We start from the raw sequence: 24329 nt of genomic DNA, 5'->3' as shown, positions 1-24329 counted from the left end.
GAGGGAAAGTGTAAAACATAAAGCCAGTATAGTTCTTTCAGATAGAAACTGAAAATTGGATGATGTGATTAGCAGTAAGAAGAAATAATTCTTCTCTGAAGAACTGCTAGCTCACTGTGTATAATAGAGAAAAATTAACTTCAGATGTAGAAGGGAGCAGTGAGATTGCAGAGTCAAGAAGTCATGTTTTCTGCAGCTCCCATGATTTCTGGGCTCTGTTCAGCAGAGTGAGCTGCTGGAGACAGACTGAGCAGCAGAACTGTGCCCTTGGTGCAAGTGTCCAGATAGTCAGCAGGAGAATTCTCAGCCCTTGTAGTGTGAGGTGTATGTGCCTACTCTAGGGACTGGTACAGCACCTAGGAAGTGATTTATGCTTGCAGTGTGCTCTTGCAGCTTGTTGGCTCACCACACCTCTGTGAAGCACATGCAGGTACTTCTCAAGCACTTCTCAGGCAAGTTCTGCCTGTGGTTTGACATTGATGCTTTGAGGAAATTGCAGACACTAGACTTTGCATAGAAAGGATTTGGCATCTGAAGTCCTTTTCTTGTTGTGCTGTCCTCTGCATTGCTCTCTTAATGATCTTACTGGTGCTTTTTGAAACCTGTAATTAGAGTGGGCTTTTTGATTGATGGGAACCAGCATTAAAGGATTAATAGAGTAGAACTGAATATTTTGTGATCCTTGAAGTGTCAACATCAGCATGCATCGGCACACTGCTGATTAGCTTGATTTAGTCGTTGGCAGCCAGCACAAGGCTTTTTGCTGAGATAGTGTGTGCTTCAGCCACTGCAGAGGGACTTGGTGTCAGTTACTATGCTACAGGATTTAAAAAAAAAAAGAGAGAAATCTGTGGTTCCTTGCCTTTCCTATATCAATTGGCACAGCAGAAGGCTCAAGTCTGCACTTGATTTCATCTCAGAGTGGAAGGGGTAATTCTCATTCAGTGGCAGTCTTGTGCTTGTGGAAACCAGTGTTCAGAAAACAATTTTAGAACCTACTATAATTGAATAGGATGTTTAATTTTTAATATGTTTGCTCTTTAGATGTTTGTGTCCTGGTTAACTTTGATTTTCTACCCACTTTCCATTTTTATCTTCTTAAGAAAAAATAGTTTATGAAGTTACCCGGTATGTGTGTGTGCATATATATATAGACAAATACATGCAAACACATCTATCCATGCACACCCAAATACTGAGGACATGAACTTGTGCAGCTTATAAACAGTCTGCTCTCCTTCATGTGACTCCTGAATATGATGACTTCAAGTGGTCTTTGCCTGTGTGGTTTTGGTTAACATTGCACCTTCCCCATCTTAAAGCAACACATTGTCTAGAATTTTGACAAATGCATTCTAATTTATTTAATGCTGCAGCTGTGCTTGCTTGCTCACAAGTGCTTTCCTTGTATCTTTTTAAACAAACAAACAAAAAAATAGGCTGTCAGAGAGATTATTCTAGAACCGAAAAGTGTTAGTGGAAATGTTGCATGGGATTCCTTCAGCCCCGTGCTTGGTATGTCTTGATTTTATATTTGGTTATGTGATAAGCCCCACTGAGGTTAGCAGGGCTGTTTAAGTGGTGGAGGGGCTGCTTTCAAGAATCCAGTTTCCATTTTTTTTGCTCATAGAATAGTTGTCACAGTGGCCGTTTTAGGGCTGTTGGAGCAGTTTTCTGAGTATCTGCTTTGAGTGACCAGTCCCTATTAAATCAAACTCCCCGTTTTGAAAGCTCCTTGAATGTTTGAAAATCTCTATTTTGAAAAAAAGCTTAAGATGAATTATATATGTAACATTTTGAAATGTACCTAGACAAGCTCTTTCCTCAGCACCTATAATTACAGTGTTCCAATCCTGAATAGAGGGTTTCAAAAAGAAGATAACATTCAAAGCTACTCATTAATTGTGTTACTGTCAGCCCTTTTAATGAAAGAAAAAGTGCGTTCTTCCTTCACCAAAATACAAATACAATAGAGATGTCACTTTTGAAGAAAGGATGATTTAGAACTAGAGTGATGCTTGTGCCTACTAATTAAAACTTGATAAATCTGTAAAAATGGGGTTTCTAAGTCAGATTTGAAGGAGTTTGCCATTGTTACTTGTAATGGAGGTCTCTTTGGTAAGGCACACAGAAAGCCCTACTATGTGTCCTTGCCTTCCCCTGTTAACCTTTTGAGTGGGTAGTGTCATTAATGTGCTGTTTCTGTCATGCCACTCTCTTTCATGTATGGTCTAGGAGGCCACCAAGGGCTTTGAATTTATATATTTTATTATAATTTAAACACCCTATTCACTTAAAAAGTTTTAAAATGAATTATAGGTTCTGTACACTTCCACATGTGTTTCTAGTATGGCTGTAGAAATAGATTGAGTGCTGGTCAGCCCTCGCAGCTCAGACAGTGCCTCTTTTGTCATGTTGCAGCACAAAATGTTACACAGATTCTCAATGCACTCGACCTCAGTCACATCAGATGATGTATCACAGACCAAAAAAGGCTGTTAAAGGAACCTTTTAACATTGCTGATTCAAATGGCTCATTTCAGGAAACACTGGAAGAAGGGGTGTTTGTGCAGTCTTTGTGGCAGCCTTCTGCATACATATTACAAAGCAGTCTTTAATTATGGGATCACATTATTACTTGTTTCTGCAGCACTCCTGCCTCATTAAGCACATGTTCCTCCATTTGGGAACAGCCACTCAGTGCATTTGCCTTGCTCCTGTATTTTCAGAACACATCTTAATTCTTTCTGTTTTCTGCAAACTTTGTAAGACTGCCCTGAAAATATTGACTTCTCTGTATCAGTCATTCTTATCTTATGTTTAGGAGTTCATATTTCTGAGCCCTGCAGTGAAGGGGTGGGCACTTCCACTGTAGAGGTGGAAAATATAATTTGAGGTCTGAGTAACTTTACATGTAGGTAACCAGTGGAAGCTGCTTGGGGTCACTGTGGAGTCATCAGCCCTGTGCTCTGGCTCTGTGTGAGTAATTTGGGCATGGAGAAGAGGGTTGGCTACCAGAACCTGGCCAGAAGCTGGGAATGAAACAGTTGTCTAAACTGTGCATCAGGAAACTGGAGTTTAAACTGCTCAGAAAAGTTAATTCTTTAACTTTTCTGGGGTGGCAGGGTCCTTTTACTTTATTCAAGATTCATATATCACCCTATTTGAGTATTAAAAGCCTAGATTCCCACAGATTGAATTGATTGATTCAGTATCTAATTAAAATAAGATTCCCCAAAGTAATCCTTCATGTGACTGTGTATGACACGTAGAAAATTCAGAAGAACTCTCACTGATTTCTGATATGAATGCCTCAAATTGAACTTAGTTTTTGGAAGTGTCACTCTTCTCTTTATTGTTGAAGCTTTGCATTTTATTCTTCAATTTGCTGTTGGTTGAAAGGAAGCTGCCTGTGGTGGTATTGAAAGAGGGTTTTTTTAATTATTAATCCTTAACTGGTGGTACTCCTAGACTTTTCAAAGTTGTGTAGCTGCCATGAGCCTGTTTGATAAGAACTCGGTATCAGCTAAGATGGATGTGATGGATGTCATCTGACTTGAGGTCTGTAAATGCTCCCAAGGATTTTATAGGGAACTTGCAACCAATAACTTAATTTCTCTGTGCCTCAGTAACCCTTCTGTGCTGGGATAACTAATCCTTTGCTGTATGGTACTGGAATTGGGAAGGTGAAGATTATAGGCTAGGAGGTGTTTGGACATGAAAACAGTAGGAGCCTGTAAAGGAGAAGGGAGACTTTCATTTAGTGCTTCCCCTTGGAAAGTATAGCTGAAGATTATAGGCTAGGAGGTGTTTGGACATGAAAATAGTAGGAGCCTGTAAAGGAGAAGGGAGACTGTTTCATTTAGTGCTTCCTCTTGGAAAGTTGTGATTGGCAGGGCTGAGTGTGGTGATGTGGTTGGAAAGTGGTGGTCAGTGGTGAAGCTCCAATTGACTTTGTGGGCTCAGGACCACATGTGATAGTAACAGAAGAAATGCTTGAGGATTTTTTTAGGAACATGTAGATTCTCAGCAAAAGAAAGCAAAGATACTTCTCAGGCATGTTTTCATCACTATGGAGAAAAGAATAACTCACGTTGTGGTTTCCTGACACAAGTGGCCAGGATGGATCCGTAATTCCTGTGAACTGGTGGCATTTCCTGAAATTTTGATAGAGCTATGCTGACCTGTCCTAGCTAGGAGTCAGGCCTTTGAGTATGAAGTCTGATGGAAGAAGAAAAAAATAATCAGGTAATTATTTTCCTCACAGAAAGCTTCTGACCATGCTAACTCTTACAATGTTGATGCCAATAAATCGAAAAAATTTAAGAGCAGATAATAAAATAATATGGTTTAATGTTGCTTGCAGTTGGATAAACTAAATAAACTCCTGGAATGAGAACTGCTCTGTGAATGGGAATGGGGAGCAATTAAAAAATTGCAGGCTCATAGTAACAGAAGTACCTTGTTGTGAGGGTAAAGGAATTATTTGAATAGGAGCAATGGTAACAACACTGATCTCCCTTCAAAGTCAGGGTTTTTTGTTTGTTACATGTTGTCTTGCACTGTTGGTACCCTTGCTGTGTTTTGAGTTGCACCCTTGAAAAAGTGTTCAAACATTAGAAAAATGGATAACAGGATCATCTAGAAAACCAAACAGAAGCTCTGAGGCTCTTTCACTGCAGAAATACTGACAGTGCTCGGTGTACTTTTTGTGTGAATTCCTCTCTCTGAAACTGGCAGATTAAAGTTGAAAGGGTATATGCTCCTGGAAAACTAGGCTCTTGGCTTCCATTAAAAGTGTTCAATGTGTATCTACTCCCTTTTTGCACAGCAGGGAAGGTGCCCTACAGATCTGTTATGTTACTGCCACTTCAGTTCTGAGCCACAGATCGTTTCTCATGTGTAAACAATCTCATATGTTCTGGTGGTTTTAGAACTCATTAAACTTTCCATTTCACTAGAAGTGGTAAGAGAGGTGATCAAAAATTACCATAGCAGATGAGGAATGGTCTTAAGTCAGTTAAAGTGAGCACTGAAATTTGTCTTTCTGGAGTATTCTGTTCTTTCTTCACACAGACTGCAGTAGGCTTCAGATGTGAACCCCAGTCCAAAATGTCATTAAGCTGAGTGTACCTTCAGGGCCAAGGCATTCAGAGGGCAGCCACAGACAGCTCCTGCAGCTCAGCTTCATTGCCTGCAGGCAGGTGAACAACCAAAATCTTGGGCTGTCCATTATCCTCAGTGAGCAGATCAAAGAACGGTAAATGCACAAGGCTGAAAGAAATTGCAAGAGATACAATGCAGATCTTGGTGGTGGCAGCAGGTTCCCATCACAGGATATCTCCGTCCTGTTTACCTGGTTCTTTTTGACTGTCCAGTGAAGGCAACTGACAGCTTCAGAGGGTTCCTAATTTAGTTGGATTAGCCTAAATCGCCTTTGCAAGTCTTTCAGACATGTTGAACAACTGCTAGCTTTTTACTTTATAGGATTATCTCCTGGGCTAAGGCATGTCTGTGTGTCAGACAACACTTAACAGTATGAGGTTGATGGCTCTGACAGAAGAGCTCTGGAGAACCTGTTAGGAGCCACCTCTTCAGTGGAAGCTGAATATTCAATTGTTCACCTTGCTATTAGTGTGGGGTGTGACTTGCCTCCACCTAAGAGCCAGCACAGCAGAGAGGAATGTGGGCTTGCACTGGCTGAGCAGTGTTGTGTAGCTGGGATCAGCCTTTTGGGTCTCAAATAAGAGGGTGGGTGAAACTGTATGTGGAAACATTTCTTTTTTGCTGCCTCTGCTGCAGCATTTTAGATGAGTGAGCTCCATGGCATTGATTTTGGATGATTTTGAATGTGATGAAATGCTCATAAACTCTCTCAGCTCAGTTTTTTTTTTTTCTTTCTTTTTTTTTTTTTTTTTCTGACTGCTCACACAAATAATTGCAAGGAAGTGAGCCTCAGGCTCACTAGCCCTAACCCCATGAGCACACATTCAACCACCTGCCCCCCCAAAAGAATTTAGGATATATGTGCTGCCCTTTTCCAGTAAATCTGCTATATTGTAACAGAAAGCCAGGTCAGACCAGTTTGTTTGGTTGGTTCTTTACAGGAGTAGATTTGCTGATGTAGGCCATCTGTCTTTCAGATATTTATAACTAATTCACAGTTTGGTTTGGGAGCCTGAGTTAGGCTGACAGGTCTCCAATTCCCTGTGTGGTTATCATCCTCTTTCCTTTTTACGGTGGTTCTGTGCTTTTAGGCAGTGCTTTAGGTCTTCCCTCATTTCCTGTAAGTTCACAATGTCAGTGGTTTCATCTATTGGTGTGTGGTTAGTTTCAATCTATTGGTTGGGGTTTTTTAATGATAAAATTTTTTAGTAAGATTTTATCAGCTTAAGTTGACTTTCCTACATGAATCCCTTCTTTAAACATATTTCTCTGGTCAGAACTGTAGTCAGTTGATGTCCCACCTTTGTTTTACCATAAAGTAGGTTTTCTCTGTATTTTTATTCCACCTCTAGCACTTTTCTGCACTTTTTTGGCATCCTATGAAGCCTTACTGACCTGTGTGGAGTTGTTTAAAATCTTGAGATTCACTGCCCTTAATCTGCTCTACTCATTCCTTCCTTATGTTTGAATAGCTGATGTTGTCATTTTGTCATCACCATTACTCAGATCTTTTTTCTTTGAGATTCACTGCCCTTAATCTGCTCTACTCATTCCTTCCTTATATTTGAATAGTTGATGTCATTTTGTCATCACCATTACTCAATCCATCTTCCACTTTCAGATTTCCAAACAGTTTCTCCCTTTTAGCTAAATCAGTTCCATCTTCTGAAGTAAACTGTCCCCAGGGTGTTAAAAGATGTGTCCAGTTATGCCAATGAATTTTTTGGATAAGCTGAGCTATCATTATAGTGTGTGTGTGCCCATCTCTTGGGGCAGGTGTATACTGAAAGGTGGAAAACGCTGCACATCTTTAATTTCCTGTGGGATCTTGCTGGAAAGCAGTGAGTGAAAGACTTTGGTAACCAGAGCTGTCAGTGTGACTCCCTGCATGAGTACCAACTTCACATAAAAGCTGACAGCATTAGCAAAGGCCACTGTAGTTACAGGAAAGGGGTAGATAGTTTTTTTCAGTGTAGACTTTAAAGACAGCTCCTGATTTTATCATCCAGCAAGTATTCAGAAGTCAAAATGCCAACATGTTGCGGTGCTAATCTTGTTTTCTCTGAGTCAAGCAGTTGGCATGGTATTTTATTAGTAGTCTTTTCCAGAATATGTCCCCTGTTCACCACAGGCTGCATGAGTCAGGGCTGTGATTTGGAAAATCTTGATGTTTTTAAAGTGGAGTTAACTGAGTGTAACCGTAGCAGGAGTTTAAATTGATGTCTGATTGGTGTTTCATGGCCATTTTAGCAACAAATCTGTTTCCCTTTTATTGTGACCACAGATAGTAGGATGAGTCTGGAGTCTCTAAGGAGTAAATAATTGTGGACCAAGCTGTAAAAAAACTGGAAATTCTGCTTGCTGGAGGTGCTAGGGTTGTGTGCTTGTCTGTCATTTGCTCATCAGAAGCTTGAGAAAAGAGGTCCTGCTGGTACCATTCCTCCTCGTCTCTTGGTTTGGATGTGAACTGGAGGTCAGAGGGTGCTGAATGGGGTTTTGCTCAAGAGTGGAATATTATGTATGGCTTGTTACATGGTTGTGTTTTGCTGACCCTTACTAACAGTGTCTGGATGAGCAGCAGCTTCCTAAAGAATGCTCAGTCTTTGGTGCATGGCTCTGCACCTGGGGGTGGCACCTTAGACAAATGTCATTTAGTGAATCTAACCGGCTTACAGCTGATTTTCTTCTCAGACATATGGAATTAACCAAAGATAAGAAGATCCATGCCTGGCCAGTATATTGTAAGAACTAACTTTTCATTTGCTGGTGTTGAGAGGAAAGAAGAAAGAGTTGAGCCTGACTTCCCTTCTTCTCTTCTCCTGGTTACACCTCCACCTTCATCCTCAGTTATGACAGCAGTGTTCTCTACTAGAGACTTACTTCTTTTTTTTGAAAGTTGCCCCATGCTTAAAAGAAGGAGGGAGGGATGAGGTCCTTGCTTTCTGTTCATGATTCAGCTGCTGCTTCCTGTTAACTTTGGCAAGATATTGAATCTGTCCTCTACCTTTCTGTGAAAGTAGATTTTTTTCTTGTTTAGCTTTGGTAAAGTAAGAGATGAGACTCCCACTGCTTTCAGTGACAACCCCTGTGCTTATGGGTACAGGGGGATGTAACAAAGTTCCCTAAAAGTACAAGATGCTTTTGTTCCTGCTGACATTTATCTTCTCCCCGTCTTTTCCCTGTGAAGTAATGAGTATCTTAATTAGCTTTGTCCAGCTGTGAGTTTTGTTACTCACATGTTGGCAGAAGTTAATTTTGTAGGTAAAGTTCATGTTGATTGAAGATGATAGGCTGGGAAATGATCCATTTGTTGGTTGTTGACATGAAGCTGGGTAGGGAAGCCTGTACTTCTTCCTTCTTGGGCAACTCAATGCAATTTGTAAATGCCAACAAGTTTGCAGTTTATAGGTGCTTCTCCCTTGCCTAGTCATTCCCAGGATTTGCAAACCAGTAATTAGTCCTTGTTTATGCCATTGTGATGATATTATACCCATTGTAAAATATGTTTAGTAACTCAAGCACAAGGCAGTTAAGGAGATGCCCAGGCTTCTGCAGAAAAGCAGCTGTAGCACCAGAGAATTCTCTGTGACTGCTCAACAGCACTTCCCTGCTGCAGATTTTCTGTGGTACATGATACCACGTTACCTGATACTGAATTAATAGGTCCCATCAGTCTGGTCTGCAGCTTGTAAGCACATCATTTGTTACTGTGCAGTGTAACTGTGGGATGCCTGTCACCAAGGAAGCTTTTGGCAAATTAGGGTGTATTATCTGTGTTGTTTGCTTGCTGACTCCTTGTACTTAGGGCTGTTGCTGATAGCATCTTTTCTAATTTTTGAAGTCATCCCTAATGATACCTGAAAGGTCTTCTGCCTTCAGATCATCTTCTTTCTGTAAAGAAGGAAGGGATTTAGTTGTTTCTATGAAGCTCTGATCCTGACAGACACCATAGTGTAGCCTGTGCTTCAGAGGAATCAGCTTTTCCATGGATATTCACTTTATACAAAATCAGGCACTCTGGAGGCCTGGGCTCTTTGGTAAGACATGGTCTGATGCAAATCAAGGGGTGTAAGCTATAATGGCAAGAGATGTTCTAGCCACTGGAAAAGAGCATTTGGTGTAACTTGGTGCATGTTACTAAAAGCAGAGAAGGAAGGTATTTTCTTATTAACATGTTGCAATTCATGAGTCTTTAATTCATATAATAAAAATAAAGCTTTTCCCTTTAACAGCTGCAGCTAACTGAGAGCTTTTGTTTTGTTTCAGATTGTGGAAACCTGAAATAAAATATCCTGTGACTGACAAGGTGACAGTGACACCGCAAGGTGGGTCTTCTGTTTTTGTTGGTCTCATATCAGTCATTCCAGGGCTCTGGAAATGCTGCATCTTGACTTTACTGGGATGGATTGCCTAATGAATCTCTGGGGCTTGTTCAAACAAACCAAAATAGTTTGACAGGACTCCTCCTATGCCTGCATGTACATGAGTTATGTCTTGTAATGGTGTTTTAAACAAAGAAAATAAGTGCATTTTCTGTGCTCTGCGTGGTGAAGGTGTTTGTGGCACAGATGTGGAAACAAATGAAAATAAAAACACATTTGGGGTTTTTGCCAACTTTTTTGTGTAGTCATCTTTTCTGTAGGAAATGTCCTCTTGTCATTGTGAGTTGAGCTGCTGCTGCTCAGCACAAGCACTGCAAGTTGAATCTGTGACGTGGCATTTTTTTCTTTTCACACTTCAAATTTAGAGTTCACAGTTAGCAAAAAAACTTTCCTGCAACATGTGCTGATCACTTGTGTGTTAGTCACCGCATGCTTACCTTGTCTGAGAATTCGTTGCTCTGTTTTGTTGAAATGTTTTATTGAGATTGCTTATAGGATATGCACATTTGCAACACAGCCCAGATGCAAAGAGATGCTGATCCCAGGATTTCCCACTTGCACCCCAGTATTATCTGTTTAGAGGGGAGTTTGTGTAATGGGTGCAGACAGCTTTTAGCTATTTGAATGACTCAAGTGAAAAACAGCACAGAGGGAGCTGGTAAATACCATTTTCACTTTATCCATTGGTTATTGGAAGAAGAATTACTTGGTCATTCCTCTTTCAGGAGAAGTTAAGTTTTCAAGCACCAGGTTTATTTGGTGACACTTCACAGTCATGATGAAGTTGGATTTTGTTCTTGGGTTTGGTTTTTACCTTTTCTGTAGTTGGATCTTTTCTGTCTTCTTTATAGGGTGTGGAGAAGGGAGTGAAAACTGGGACGTGTGTTGCCTGTATCTTTGTGCTGGGGGTGGTTTCTGGTGACAGTATTGCTGCTCTTACTGCAGCCTCACATTTCTCTCTTGGAGGTCATAGTTTTTTCCTTTGTGTGAAGGTGTGAGTCCTTCTGGAGGATGTGTCCACAGCCCGAAAGTGAGCAGCAGTATTTCAGTGCAGAGCAGCCATCTCTCTGCTGGATATTTCAGAGTGTGCTTCTTGTCACCAGCTCTGAATATACTGCATTATAGCTGTGATGGGCTGCAGTGCAGATGTACCACTTGTATTTCTCAAGATGTGTTAAAAAATTGCCACAGTCATGTAAGCCTCCTCTCTTGCAGTGGGAGAACCAGGGGAAATGTGAGAATTTATCAGCAAGGCTCCTGTTGTCATTGCTCTTGAGTAGAAACTACCAGGGGTCCTGCTCATGGTATTAATCCTTGTCCAGTGAGAAGTGGTCTTAGCTTTTGTTTCAGTGAGGACATGAGGTTTCTTTTAACTGCTCCTTGTCAGCCTCTGCATGCTATTGAACTTGATCACTGGGCAGAAAGTTAAATGGTCAGGAAGAGATAGGTCTTTCAAAGCTGTAATAAGGTCAAATCCAAAAATTTAAATGGAAGGAGCTATTGAGGATCTGAGCTAGAAGTGTGGACAAAGCTGGTAGGTGCTCTTTGCGTGCAAAGAGCAACAGGGAAGTCGAGGATAATCCATTCTGCATTTCACTGTGCTGGTCTGTGCTTCAGTAGTCTTTGTGGCAGGGTTTGAATGTGCTGTCTTACCAAAGATTTATCACAGTTGATGTGTGTAACCAGGAGAGACAGAGCAGGCTGGTGAACTTCAGCTGAAAGGAGTAGGCAAACTCCTGTCTGCTCATAGAATTGAGCAGTAACCCAGTTCTTCCAGTGCCTAGAATATTGGTATTTTCAGCTGCATTTGAGCTGCTCACAGTTTGTCAATAGAAGCTGTGTTCTTGCATAAATGGAGAGCAAAAGACCTTCTTGTAATTAAAAAATCAGTTGTCTAAATCTCATTTTATTAAGCTGAACACACAGTACAGACTAGAGGAGCAGTCCTGCACCAAGACTATTTAAACACATCAAACTTTTTCAATTTTATTAGGTTTTGTTCTTCTCTTTCTTTGTTCTCCATGTGAAACTAGGGCACATGCAGATCATGCTCAGTTGTCTTTTTTTGTCTTGCTAGTCTTATAACCCTCTCTTAGGTGTGTATACAACCTTTATAATGGCACGGAGAAGCTCTTCACCTGTTTATTGGTCTCAGTCTGTTGCATCACTTTCTGAACTGCCCCAAAGCACCTTCTTTGCTCATCAGACAGCAGTGTATCTTGAACAAAGGGATGAAAACAAGGCTGTTTGTCTCAGGCTTGTCTCTGCAAACTCAGGCATGTGTTGAACATAAATATTACTTAATTTTTCACACTTGAAGGGCAATAAAACCCCAATCTTCAAAAGAAAATATTAAATGTAAGCAGAACTGTTGTTTTTTACTGAGAACCTGGGGGAAAAATAAAAAGGCTAGAAAAATCAGAATATTTCACAAGAACAGCCTGTACTTATTAAGGGTGAATTTGTCTGTGGTATGAACAAAAAACAGAAGAGAATTTTATTGAAAGTCTGAAGACCTGCATTGCCTAGCCTAACATTAGGCCCTCTTATGTCATTACTGCTTGCAAGCAGTGTGCTTACCCTGCTCACCTCCTGCAGAGAGCAGAGACTGTGGGTGAGCATCTCGGGAAGCTGGGAAGGTCATGTGGGATTGAGCCATTTGCTGAAGAACCCCTCTCTCTTTCCACTGACTCTAGGAGAAGAATAAGGAATATGTAGAATGAACAATGAGTGAGCTGGTGTTCTTAGAAGCCCTGTAAACAGAGCTAGCTGAACATTTGTGTTGTTCTTAAAATATACAAGAACTGGCATCACCACTTACACTGTGGAGTCTAATACTTCTGTCTTTAAACTGCTGCTGTTCTGGGCTGTTCCTCTTGTATACAAGTGATCTGCTGTAGCCCAGCAAATAAAAAATTGTAATAAGGCACCTGATCTCTTGGAGAAATCTAAGTTTCATCCTATTAGGGTGTACTGGTTCTCTAGTTCCCAGTGTAAGATTATGCACCTCAAGTTGTTTTGCTGAGCTGCTCTCATCCTATTAGGGTGTACTGGTTCTCTAGTTCCCAGTGTAAGATTAGTTTGTTTTGCTGAGCTGCTTATCTGTACACACCATTACCATTCTCTCCTGCTAGGAAGAGAAAGTATAAAGGCATTCAGCAGTTGAATTTGCTCCCGCAGCAACTCTCAGGAACTCAGAGGTTCCTGAGAAAAGCAATGCCACGTGTGGCCCAGAGGAGTGAGAACAGTCCACATGGTCAAACAGCAGGGTGTTATCCTTGGGCCCTACTTGTTTCTCTGTGACAGGTTTTCTGTTTTGTATTCCTTTTGTACTAAAAGAAAAAAAAAAAAAGAGAAAGCTAGATCTTCCTGTTGAAGGCATTGCTATTACATCCAACATCCTTTGGAAAGAATCTCTTTGAGAGAATCATGTGAGGCAGAAGCTATTTAGACGAAGCTTTCACTATTTACATTGAAGTCATAAGCAACTTGATCTTGCCCCAAAAATACCTGCCAGCATTCCAATTGATTGGAAGTGCTCCTTGTCTTGTTGTTCCAAGTTCTCCTCTTGTGAGAAGGAGCCCTGCAGTGGTGTGTGGGGCAGAGGGAGAGAGAGTTTCTCCACACAGTTCTCCTGTGGTGTTTGCCCCCAGCAGCGCTTTGCTGGGATGTGCAGCACGCTGTCTTGCACTCTCAGTGGGCAATCCTGTTAGCCCTAGGCAGTGGGAGGGCTGTGGTCCAGTTAGAAAAACACATAACCTAGTCTGCATCCAGCAGTTCAGGATGGAGGCCATCAAAGTGTGACATCAACCAGCCCCAGCTTGTGGCCTGGCAGAGCTGTGTGATGCTCCCTGTGTTTGTAGGTGAAAAAGCAGGAAAGATGCTGGTGTGATGTCTTTTCCTCAGAAGCTTGTGGTACGATGGGGACCAGGGGAGGAAAAAAGTGGGATGAATGAAGGTGGTGGCTGTAGAATTTCTGCAGACAAACCAGTTGGCACCCATATGACTCTGAAGCAGGTGTGCTTGTGGTATGAAGTCTAACAGACCAGATTTCTCATTGGCACAACAGACTTGTGGCTCTACTCAAGTCATCACAAGTCTGTTGTTATTGCACAGCAGCAGAACTGGGTTGTGGTTTAGTTCTCTTTCAGGTGCATTTGGGTTACATGTCCAAACTTCACTTGCTGAAATAATCCAGAGCCTGAGATTAGGAATATACAGAAATAGGTGTCCTTTTAAGGACCACTTTACTTTTCATCTTCTCTGATTACGTGTGACATATAAAGATGCAGTTTTCTGAGTAATACCAAATGCTTGTGTTATCATTCTACCAAACACCAGATGTGAAACCCAAAGGCTAGCAAGCTATTTATTGAGGGAGTATCTGAGCAAGCTGTTCTTATTGATGCCAGCAGCTCCTGAGTGCTAGTTAGTTAACCAAGTAAATGTTTGTGGCTTGTTTTTTAAGGCTAATTCCATTGCCAGCAGTGTCTTCAGAAAAAAAAAATGGTTGGAACAGGTGGTGCACAACTTTTCTTTTAAAAGGATACAGCATATTGTAGAAGTGCAAGCATCTGCTTCTACTTAATGCTTAGTCTTCAGTCACTCTGAGATGCCATTAGTTTATGTGGAATAAATTGCTATACCAGCTAGTAGGCCCTTACAGTACTTTTTAACCTTATTTTATTCAGTGGGGCAAAACCATATTCCTTACTTCCTCTTGCATATCATACCAGGAGGCTGGAAGGCAATAGGGTAAACAGTTTTCATTAGACCCTTCCTACAGAGCAGAAAAGTAGGAGTTTTGACTTCAATGTGAGTAGGAGCCAGACCTTTTTTGTGATGTGCAGCAGTGATGTCTTCTGAGACAGTAGTGAAGAAATGTTATGCCCTTTAATTCTAACCTGAAAGGTTTAAATTAAGCAAAATAAGTCTCTTTGGAGATAGAAAACATCTTCTATGAGACTGTTTTATACAGCAGGAAGAATAGGTAGGTTTGCAGGTGAATGGTAAAGACCTGGATAAAAGTTTCTATTCCTGAAAGGTTTTCTGGTGTGTATTTTTTCTCCCTGCCCCCCCAGGTGTAGGAGATAGTATCTTTATCTACAAGATTTGCTTCACTTACAGCCTTTGAAAATAGTGGCTGTAATGCCTTTGCATCTTCAGTGTCTTTTATTATTGGTGGAGAGAGAGTGTTTCAGTGTGTGTAACACTCAGAGGCAGAAGCTCTTCTGTTGCTTAGAGCCCCAGCTCATATCCTGGTCATAGATTTTTATCTCCATTTCTTACGTCTTCACAGGTTTCTGGACACATTAGCATTTAACAACTGATATGTCAAAAAGCTTTCTTCCAGAAAAGTCACTCATAGTAGTTTTGGGTTTTTTTCCTACTGGTACCAGTAATAATAGAACCAGGGTTAAAGCTATTCTATCTGATAGGCTGCATGAAATGTCTCACTGGAGCTCTGCCTAAAGGCAATGTCAGATTTTCTGGTGTGGCCAGGTCTGCAAGATAAAAGGGTTGACATCCTGAGGAAAAAGAGATTACAGTCATAGGAAGAATCAGTTATTTTTCTTCCAGTTCTTAAATGCTGCAGGCGTAAACATGCCTCATCATCTAAAGGTAATATAGTTTTTGCTTTTGTGTTGCTTCTCACCTTGGAAGCATATGGTATAAATGGGAAGCCATTTACCAAATTCTTGATTTTCAGACTTTGAAAGGTGGACTGTAGAATTCACTTCATCTGAGCAATGTATCAATACAGGAGTTACTGACTTTAAAATTTTGATGTGAAACCCAACTGGTTTTGCTTGGAACTGATTTTTCTTTTTGCTATTATAATACTGATTGTGTGTGTTTATATATGTAAAAATATATGTAATATCCAGTTGTTTTGTTCTATGAATGAAACTTATAACACTTTTAAGACTATACAAATCATACATCCTCTATTACATATCTGGATATTTTTGTGTAGCTGAAACAACTTAGTTGAGTTTATAATTCCTAGGCTGTTAAGACTAGTGTCTCAAATCCTGATAAAATCAAGTCAACTCTACACTTCTAGGGGATGGAATAATGTTTTGATTCTCATTAAAAAAGAGAAAAGTACTTCTTTAGGTGTCCCTACCTCTGTTGTCCATATTTACCCACTGCTGGCTCATGGGATTATGCTTTACTGTGTTTCTCCATCCCCTTGGTTTCTAATCCAAATGCTGTGGTACTTTACATTGCCAGGCATTGATATAAATGCACTTTTCTCACACTTCATTGTTGTGGTTGCTTTGAGCTGAGCTTCCTAAGATCCATCATCTGAATAATAGTCAATGGGAATGGTGTGGCCTAAAATGTGAAAACCTCAATCCTTAGTTTTTAAGTGCATTTCTAGGAGAGGTTTAGTTATGGTGTGGAGCTGTAGAAAGAGTTAAAATGATTCATATGCTTTTGACAGAGCTGTCTCACTCAGACTGGTCTTTCTAAATATTTCAATGAGAATCTCAGAGATAGGGGAAATTCAGTGCTTCACAATGGTGCTGCATTTGAAGTCCAGAGCTTTATAAGCTTCTGGTAATTATTTTTTTTTTCCTTGAGGTACCTGTTGTAATAAATAATAATCCTTCTATAGAAAAGAATAACGAAATATGTGTGCCAGGGTTAGGAGCCAGGTGAGTGTTGAGGCTCTGTGTGGTTGAATATTTACATCTGAGAAAGGCTTTTTGACCTGGTTTGGAAAAACACCAGTCAGGAAATAGTGCCTGCACAAAAATTCTTGCTTTGGAGGTGGGGTGGGAGTAAAGGTGCAGGAGTCACAAATGCGTTTGAACTCATCCAAGAATGTGTGTAGAGGGAAGCCCCTGTTCTCAGCAGTGTACAGCTCTGTGTCTTTGCTCACCTTGTGATGAGGAGGCCAAGTTTAGAAGCCAGAAAAATGCCATGTTACTCTTTTGTGCAGGTATTTTGTTCTGTAGTTGGGGCAGCGAGGAAGGAGCATGCTTGGAGATCCAGTCCTAAAGTACAAAGTGTCTCCGTTAGGAGGCTCCGTTAGTTTTTTCAGTTTGCATCTGAGGAAATGAGGAACATTAGGATATTAATGTTATTAATTAATGCTGGCAATAAGTAGGCAAGTCTGTGACCCAGCTGGAATCAGATTCCAAGCTCCTGAACCTCATGCAGTGCTTTTTTGTTTCTTCCACGAAGTGGCTTTTCCTGCTGTACATCTTAATTAGCAGCTTATCCTGATCTAACTACTGAGAAATAGTTTCATAGTGTAAACAACAGCAGTATGGGCAGATATGTGTATGAAATTGTATTTTGTTTCTAATTAGAGCAGGGGTGCGTGCCTCTGAGACACTGCACAATGTGCTCAGAAGGAGAACATCTGGACTCCAAACCATCAAGTAGGGAACTACTGCTTTGGATGAAAAGCTGATGCTTTTTTCAGGCAAATTCAAAGGCAAGTTTCATATGTGGGCCATAGGAGCTGGGCTGGAAAGCCTGGACTTTTAAATACAATTCTGACTGATTCTGCCAGTGTTGTGTATTGACAATTATGCATATTCATGATAAGCAAGAGCTGAAGCTAAGGATTGCTGTACTTAAGCTCTTCATGTCAGAATGCAATTGTGCATTTTCTGTTTGTGCTAGAAGCCTTGAAGCAACAGGGCCACATGCTTTTTTATCTCTGAAATTGCTTATGTCCATTGATTTCAAGAGACTTGCAACCTCATGCAGTTACAGCCAGCAAAACCAGGCTCCTGAGTCTCAGAAATACCCCGTGAAGATATGAACAATATCTGTAGCATAGCAACAGGAAAGCCTTTATGCCTTTTCCATTTATGAGTGGTCTTGGACCCTGGCAGTAATAGTGAGCATGTGGTGGAGGGTTTGCCTATTTCTTTTTAATAGGCTGGTCAGATTGTTTGGGAGTGCAGTGCTGACTAATTTTAAAAGAGCCAGATGTGGTGTGAGGGCTCAGCTTTGAGGAACCTCATCTTTGGTTCAGTGCTAAGGTTTGGGAGTACATCACACACCGTTGTGCTTGCTCTCCATGGCATTAACCCACCTCCTGTGTCAAGTTTGGCGTTCCTGATTCCATTGGAATCTATGTGTGGCATGTTTCCTCCTGGGCAGTGCTGTTGCATGCTGCATGGGCAGCAGAAGGCCCAGGCTGCCATTCCCAGGCCCTTTCTGGGAATGAGAAAAAAGAAGTGCCTTTTGTGCACAGCAGAGAAGGAGGTGCTAGAACTTCGAGAATAGTTGTGGGCTGTGAGCAGGCAATTAAGGGTTCCTTGGGACCAGCATCTCTGCTTCTGATAATCAGCACTGAGACCTGAGATCAGTGTGGCACCTGCTGATGCAGCTGCTTTTTGCCTGCTGTCAGGTGTCTCACAGTCTTATGCAAATAAATCATTTAAGAAAATGAATTACTTAAGCCATTCTGTAAAGAATATCACCAGATTCTGTAACAGCCAGCCAACCACCTGAAAGATGTCCTATATTTACACAAAGGTAGCAAGTGTGTTTTCCCCAGTATCTTTTGTGCTTTTTATGTTATTTGCCTTTAATTTCTTCAGAGGCAGAGTGGGAAATAGAATGAGTGTCATGACTATGTCCTGTAGTTACACAACCAAAAGAAGTAGAAAAAAGCCTTCTGTGTGTCTTCTACATCTTGGCATTTATTAGGTGTCCATGTGCTGACAGAACAACATGGGAAATTGCTTTCAGTGTTCATCTGTGAGATGGAAGAAGCAAGTCTCACAAAAGTACTGTAGTGCAAGAACTTTTTTGTTTCTGCTCCTCATGGGCAATTCCCTCCCTTTGTTTAAAATAGTTTTCTGGTGTCTCAGTGAACAGACAAAAGTGGTTCTGTTTTCATAAGTGCAGTACCAGGGAGAGCACCTTACATGTAAAGGGCTTTTCAGAACAAAATCTAGAGCTGAGTTTGAAGTGTTTGGTCTGTTCCTGCAGCAGTGCTAATCATTAACTAAGAATAGACTAATTTGCAGTTCAGAGAAATGCTGTAATCTATTAATGCCTGTGGGAAAATATTGCTTTCACTGTGTTTGGGGCAACTGCAATCATTTGAAGGAAAGAGGTTAGAAAAGTGTTCTCTGCTTCATGCTAGCTGAAGCAGCTCTTTGTTTTCTTGGCTACTCCACTGATGTACATTACAAAAGCCTCCATTCAGGAAGATGATAAAACCAAATGTGCAAACAGCAGCAGCTTGCCAGTCATCCTACCCAGTTCTGTGCTAGGACCTGATGGATGAACTCAAGCTGCCCAAGTGCTTGGGTTACCCCTGTCTGGAAAGGCCAGAGAGCAGTCAGAAGAGAAACAGGAGATGGCCAGACCCAGCTCCCTGCTGGTGGGAGGACACACTCCAGGACCCCCGGAGTCAAACTGTTCTGTGTCATGTGGTGGCAGTGAAGGCAGCAGGTGTAAAGGTGGGTGAGCCTTGCAGCCTGTTTGCTCAGGCAAGAAGGTTCATATTCTGCTGAGCCATGCATGGAGAGGCTTCTGAGCTGGAGGAGACCTGTGGGTTTCTGGAGAATGTGACATTTAGACCCAGCAGGCTACCTGTGCAAGCAGAGTGGTAGCTAATTTCTTCTGAAGTAGAGTCAAAGTCTGATATTTTTTAGCTAGAATTGAGGGGCAGGATGTCAGTTTCCTTTATTGCTGACTTTACCTGTCCTTCCTCTGTGAGTCCTCATGGCTGAGGAAAGACCTGATTGGCACAGTGGGGCTGCTCTTGTGTATGGAACCATTTCCTGTATTTCTCATTGCGAAGATGAGTTTTGAAGATGCAAGCACTCCTCTTTGGGAGCATGGATCATGGATGCTGGCCACTGATGGAGTTGATACAGTCTTTTTTAAACTATAATCTTTTTAGGCAGCTGAGGAATGAAGCTGAGGCTGAAGGTTACCCAGGTCTCCTCAAGGTTGCAGAGTATATTTGCAGGAGAAGCCATCTGCACCTCATATTTAGAATTAGTGTCAATGCAGAAGAGAATAGGCAAGCCTCAGACAAGTTTATTGTGGCTATGAATCATGTGTCTGGGCACAGCAACTGTGATTTGTGGTTTCAGGACATTTTTAAAGTGCATGACTCTGTGGATAAAACTTGCTCTTGCAAGGGGGGGGAAAAAAGAGAAGGACATTTAGATTAAGTGGAATGACTGAGACTTGGACCAGAAGTTTTTATAAAAAGCAGTGGGGTATTTTTATATATTAAACATCAGTATAGAGTCTTTGAGCAGGAAAGCCCAAGATTAACTTTACGGGTCTGGAAATATTGCTTTCCTGTCCCCAAATCCTGTGGTTTCCCTCTTGCACAGAGTCCTTTGTAGCCATAGCAGGGGATGGCATTTTGCAGAACCTTCTGCCAGTGGGCAGCATGACCCAGCCCTGCAGCCAGGTCATGCTCAGTGCAGGCTGAAGCCTTGCTGTGAGGTAAAGGGGGGTCTCAGTGCAGAGTAGACACTGCCCTGCCTCTATTAGGCTGTGTCTGCCTTCATCAGGAAGCAGTAATTGCTCTGTAATTAGTTATATATAGATATATTAGTTGGAATTTAGGTATGAGTTCAGTCATGGCTTGTGTGGAATCTGAAAGATATGGAAACATGGGGTGAAAGTCTGTTTTGCCTTTGCAGGTGCAATGAAGGGGGATGTAAGCCCATAGAGTGTTTTTCAGACCGACTTTCACAAGGGCAGCACATCTCAGAAGGTTGTTATCTACCCTATGAGTCTGAAATTAGACTCTTTGGAGCAGGGGATAAGCAAAAATGATGCTGTGAAAGAATTTGGGATCTGGTCTGGTCGCATTGCTCTGGGTCTGTTTTCCACACAGATTGAACACAATATTTTAGCTGTGAAATCCTAAGAAACAGCCTGTGAAATGTCAGCGCTTGCATTTCTAGAAAGGCTATTTTCTTCAGCTCTGGTTGATTTCCTCTGCAAATATGCTAAGTTCTGAAGGTTTATGTGTGTCTCAGTACATATGCCAGTAGACTCTGCATGGGAGCTGTCACATTCATCACTGTGATTAAAGCTGTCTTTAATTCTCCTGTTCAAATCTTGCCCTTCTCTGGAGACGTTTTCTAGAAATTAGAAAATACTTGATGAACAAGTATTGCTGCAGACCCTCTTCTCCACCAGTGAGCAGTGGACCAGGGTGTATTGGTGAGTTGGGAAAGGGACACTGCTCTTGCCCCCATGCACATCTTGTGTTTGAGACACTCAGCCTGTGTGTTTTACAGGGCATTGTGTCTCTCCACAGAACCCCTCTGATTGTGTGTCTCCTCTTGGTCTTGTGTAATGTGGTTGTGCTAGGTCATGCTTTTAAACCACAGAATTTCTGAGTGCTGATTGCAAATTGCAAAGGAAAGACTGCTTGGATTATCAGGCAGGAAAACAGTAGAAGACATGACCTTTCTTCTGCTCCTCAGGGTAAAGCAGAGATCCTTGTGTTCTGCTTTGAAACAAATTGGTAAATAGCAGGGATGTTTTGATCTATAACAGGTTAGCTGCTGAGGTCTTTGTATGCTTCCTAGGTGCTGAAGGAGATGGAGTGGAAAAGACATTTCATGGGTATTAGAACTTGGAAGGAAAATTCATGTAGAGATGTAGAAATAGCTTATTCAGGCAGGAGTAACAAAATCTAGGAAAGTTAGGCCAAATGAAGCGGTGCAGATGAAAATGTTGCCTGAGCTCAGAGAGCAGGCTGTGACTATTTGCCATGATGAGGTTAGATGGGGATGGTGTGAGCTGCAGGGAGTGCAGCAGCTAGGAAACATAAAGTGCCAAAAGGTCAGTGCTCAGAGCCAGGTAAATGAGCCATGCCACAGGACAGGGGCAGTGCCAGGGCTGCCTGGAGATGTGATTCCAGAGGTGATGCATTCTGGTGGTGTCCTTGACAAGGACAGCAGGGCTGACAGTGACTGGCTGCACCTTGTGTGCTAGTTTGCATTCAGAGAATTGGGTGTGATGAGGTTAGCACACCATGGTCTGCACAGAAATGATGCCTTGAGAGGCTGCCTAGAACAGAGGCTAGACAGAGTTAAATGAATAAAGCAGGTATTTATTAAAAGGCGTTCAAAGGATACACCTTGGGCACTACAAGAGCCTGGCTGTGGCTACACCCAATATGGACAATGGGCCACATGTTTTCACACTTTTATAAGTTTTGGTCCATTTACATGTTGGAGTTAATTGTCCAATTACAGCTTCAGGTTATGAAGTCCCATTCTCTGAGATTGCTCTCCTCAGTTTGCTGTTATTTACACTTTTTGGGCCTGAAGCTGCAATGATGTCCTTGGTTCTCAGGCTGCAAAAGGATTGTTTTGTCTGACTAAACTATGAGGAGAACTTGCTAACACTTTGCATGAAGTTCAGAGTTACATATTAATGCAATACAAAAATCTAGAAAACATGTAAGCTAAAACTTAAGGCATCATAAAGAGTTGGTGAAAAACTTCAAGGTTCTGCCATTACCATATTTTTTACAATTTTCATACTTTGCAGTACTCTGTAGCTGTGTGTGATACAGGATGGAACTTGTCTCCCCAGGGGAGGGGGAGTCTAGCAGGCATGATCCTTGTGGGGGTCTGGAGGACCCCTGATCTGCCCCTTGATGAGCAGGGTGTGAAATTGTTTTAAAGACTCTTCAGTGGAGAGAGACACTATGTTCAGCCCCACATTTTGTAAGAGCATATCTTCATGTAAACAGCATTGGTTTTGGGTGTTAAATGCTACAGGTGAATAAAGGGAGAGACAGTGTCTTAAGCATCTTGAACTTTGTCTTCTGCTAAACATAACTTCCAGATCCCCTTTCCTGTTTGCTGGCTGTTGGGAGATGTATTTCTGTTCTCAAACAGGAGTATGACCTGAGTATTTTTCCTGAGCTTTCAATATAGATTTCATTACAAGTACTTGGGAAATGCACACTTCTACATGCTATGGCATACTCCTTTGAGATGTTTTTCTTTTAAAATAGCAAGTGCAACAAGATACTTGTTAGAGTGCTGCAGGAGCAGTTGTTGCATGATTGTATTATGAAGGGTCTAACTAGGCATAAGAATTACTTTAAAGCCTAACTTCTGAATTAGTGTAATTTTTGGCTATTAGATAATTCTGAGAGTGAGCACCAGGAGGTGACAACACCTCCACAAACTTCTACATTCAGGTAGGGAGCCTGAGCAACTCACCTACACTTCCTAGACCAGGTGTTTTATGTGTTACATGTTTAAATTTGCAGCTGCATATAACTTCTTCCCCAGACCATGCTTATGGTCTAGATTTTGGCCTTCACACCCATGTCTGCAGCCCAGCAAACTTCTGTAATTTAGCACTGCTGCAGGTCCCTCACTGTTGTGCTGGCTGCATGAGAGCCAAACTGCTGCAGCTTGGGATTTGCAGGACAACAGTGGGAGTGCTGGGGGAAGAAGGTGCTAGTTAGTGTGTGTGTGTGTGTATGTGGGGAGCAGAATGTGGTCCTTAACAAGTACAGAAAAAAGGTGCTGGGGATGGGGGAGTTCCTTCCTGAGTTCCTAGAAAGCTGGTGAATGGCTTTTCTAGGAATGATAGTTCAGAGCCATGTAATGGAAACAGTAGAACCAGACTGAAAAAATAGCTCAGTGAGGTCAGGGAAGCTCAACAAGTGGTAGAAAAAAAGTCCTAGGTTTTCTTGTTCTTTGTTAGTGTGGTATCAGGATTGATTCCCAGTTTGCTGTGCATTTATATGTGCATCTGTGACCATGACTGGCTTTGAACACTGTGATGTAGAGCACAGTGTGATACTTCTATTGGTCTTGGTCCCGTGGCAGCAGAAAAGGTGAGTGGGTTTGAGGCAGGCTGTGCTCCAAGCCCAGTTGTGCTATTGATTTCATGGGTGACCTCAAGCAATGTAACAATACATTTAGCATGCTGCAGAGCCATGCAGCAAGTCTGTTCTTAGATGTGCAGTAGTAGTGTTGCTGTTGTGTTTTTATTTTGTGAAAACTAGTTTGATAAAATAAAGCTTTCAGAGAAGAGTTGGCATGGTTTGAGAGAAGCCTCCGGTTTACTGCTGGCAGAGCACTGAGGAGAAAGTAGTAAAAGCTGCTTGAAGTCCTAGCCAGATGATACAGCCAAATTGTCATTATCATTGCACATCACAAAAGCTGTTTGGGAGAGTTAGCTGTTTTCATTCATGGCTTAGACCAACAACAACACCCTGCAACAGCAGCCACATTCGTGCAAACATTTCCTCATTCTGCGACGAAAGCACTCATTGGCAAGTTAGGAAATTTTTGTATTAAAAGGTTTGCCTGTAGCTGTGGACCTGGTTAAGCAATATGTTATTAAGCTCAATTACAGTAGTACAGTGAAAATAGATGCAATATTTCTGCAAGGAAAGAGCATGTAAAGACCTGAATGAATGAGGTGTTATGAATAATGCCCCCTTATATGAGTAGAGCCATTGAAGTCAGGGGCTCTGCACCTCTGTTTCATGGTGTTTCTGTTACTGTGTTGTTGACTGAAATGTTTTAATGTTTTTATTTTAAAACTCAGTAATAAACTTGCTAATGCAAATAAACAAAATGGACAAAGCATCTTCTGGAATCCTTCATGCTTTGCTGGTATGAACTGGAAAGAGACAGCCTCTCTGTTCCCTTTCTTCCCAAACATATGAGATTGCAAGTTAGGTTGTGCTGTGATGTCTTTTGGAGTGAGTGTAAAACCATCCTGTCCCTGCATGATATGTATAATACGTGGGAAAAAAATTTCTATCTAGTAACTGATGAT

At 41.6% G+C, this 24329-nt stretch overlaps 1 protein-coding gene across 23 annotated transcripts in view; it reads left to right on the top strand.

Annotated features, from left to right (window-relative positions):
- The window catches only part of MAP2 (microtubule associated protein 2), a 225864-nt gene that overhangs the window by 38168 nt on the left and 163367 nt on the right, over nucleotides 1-24329 (top strand). For 22 of the 23 annotated variants that reach the window (XM_039728620.1, XM_039728618.1, XM_039728589.1 and 19 more), the window contains exon 2: nucleotides 9433-9491. The gene's annotated coding sequence lies outside the window, so the exon portion shown is untranslated. Of the gene's footprint in view, nucleotides 1-9432; nucleotides 9492-24329 lie in introns of those variants that run through there. The other variant, XM_039728606.1, reaches the window with a different exon arrangement.

The sequence above is a fragment of the Passer montanus genome, unplaced genomic scaffold (genome assembly GCF_014805655.1).
Source record: "Passer montanus isolate IOZ18808 unplaced genomic scaffold, ASM1480565v1 scaffold66, whole genome shotgun sequence".
Taxonomy (NCBI): domain Eukaryota; kingdom Metazoa; phylum Chordata; class Aves; order Passeriformes; family Passeridae; genus Passer; species Passer montanus.
Note: the sequence above shows the minus strand (reverse complement) of the source record. Positions and strands in the feature narration are given on the sequence as shown.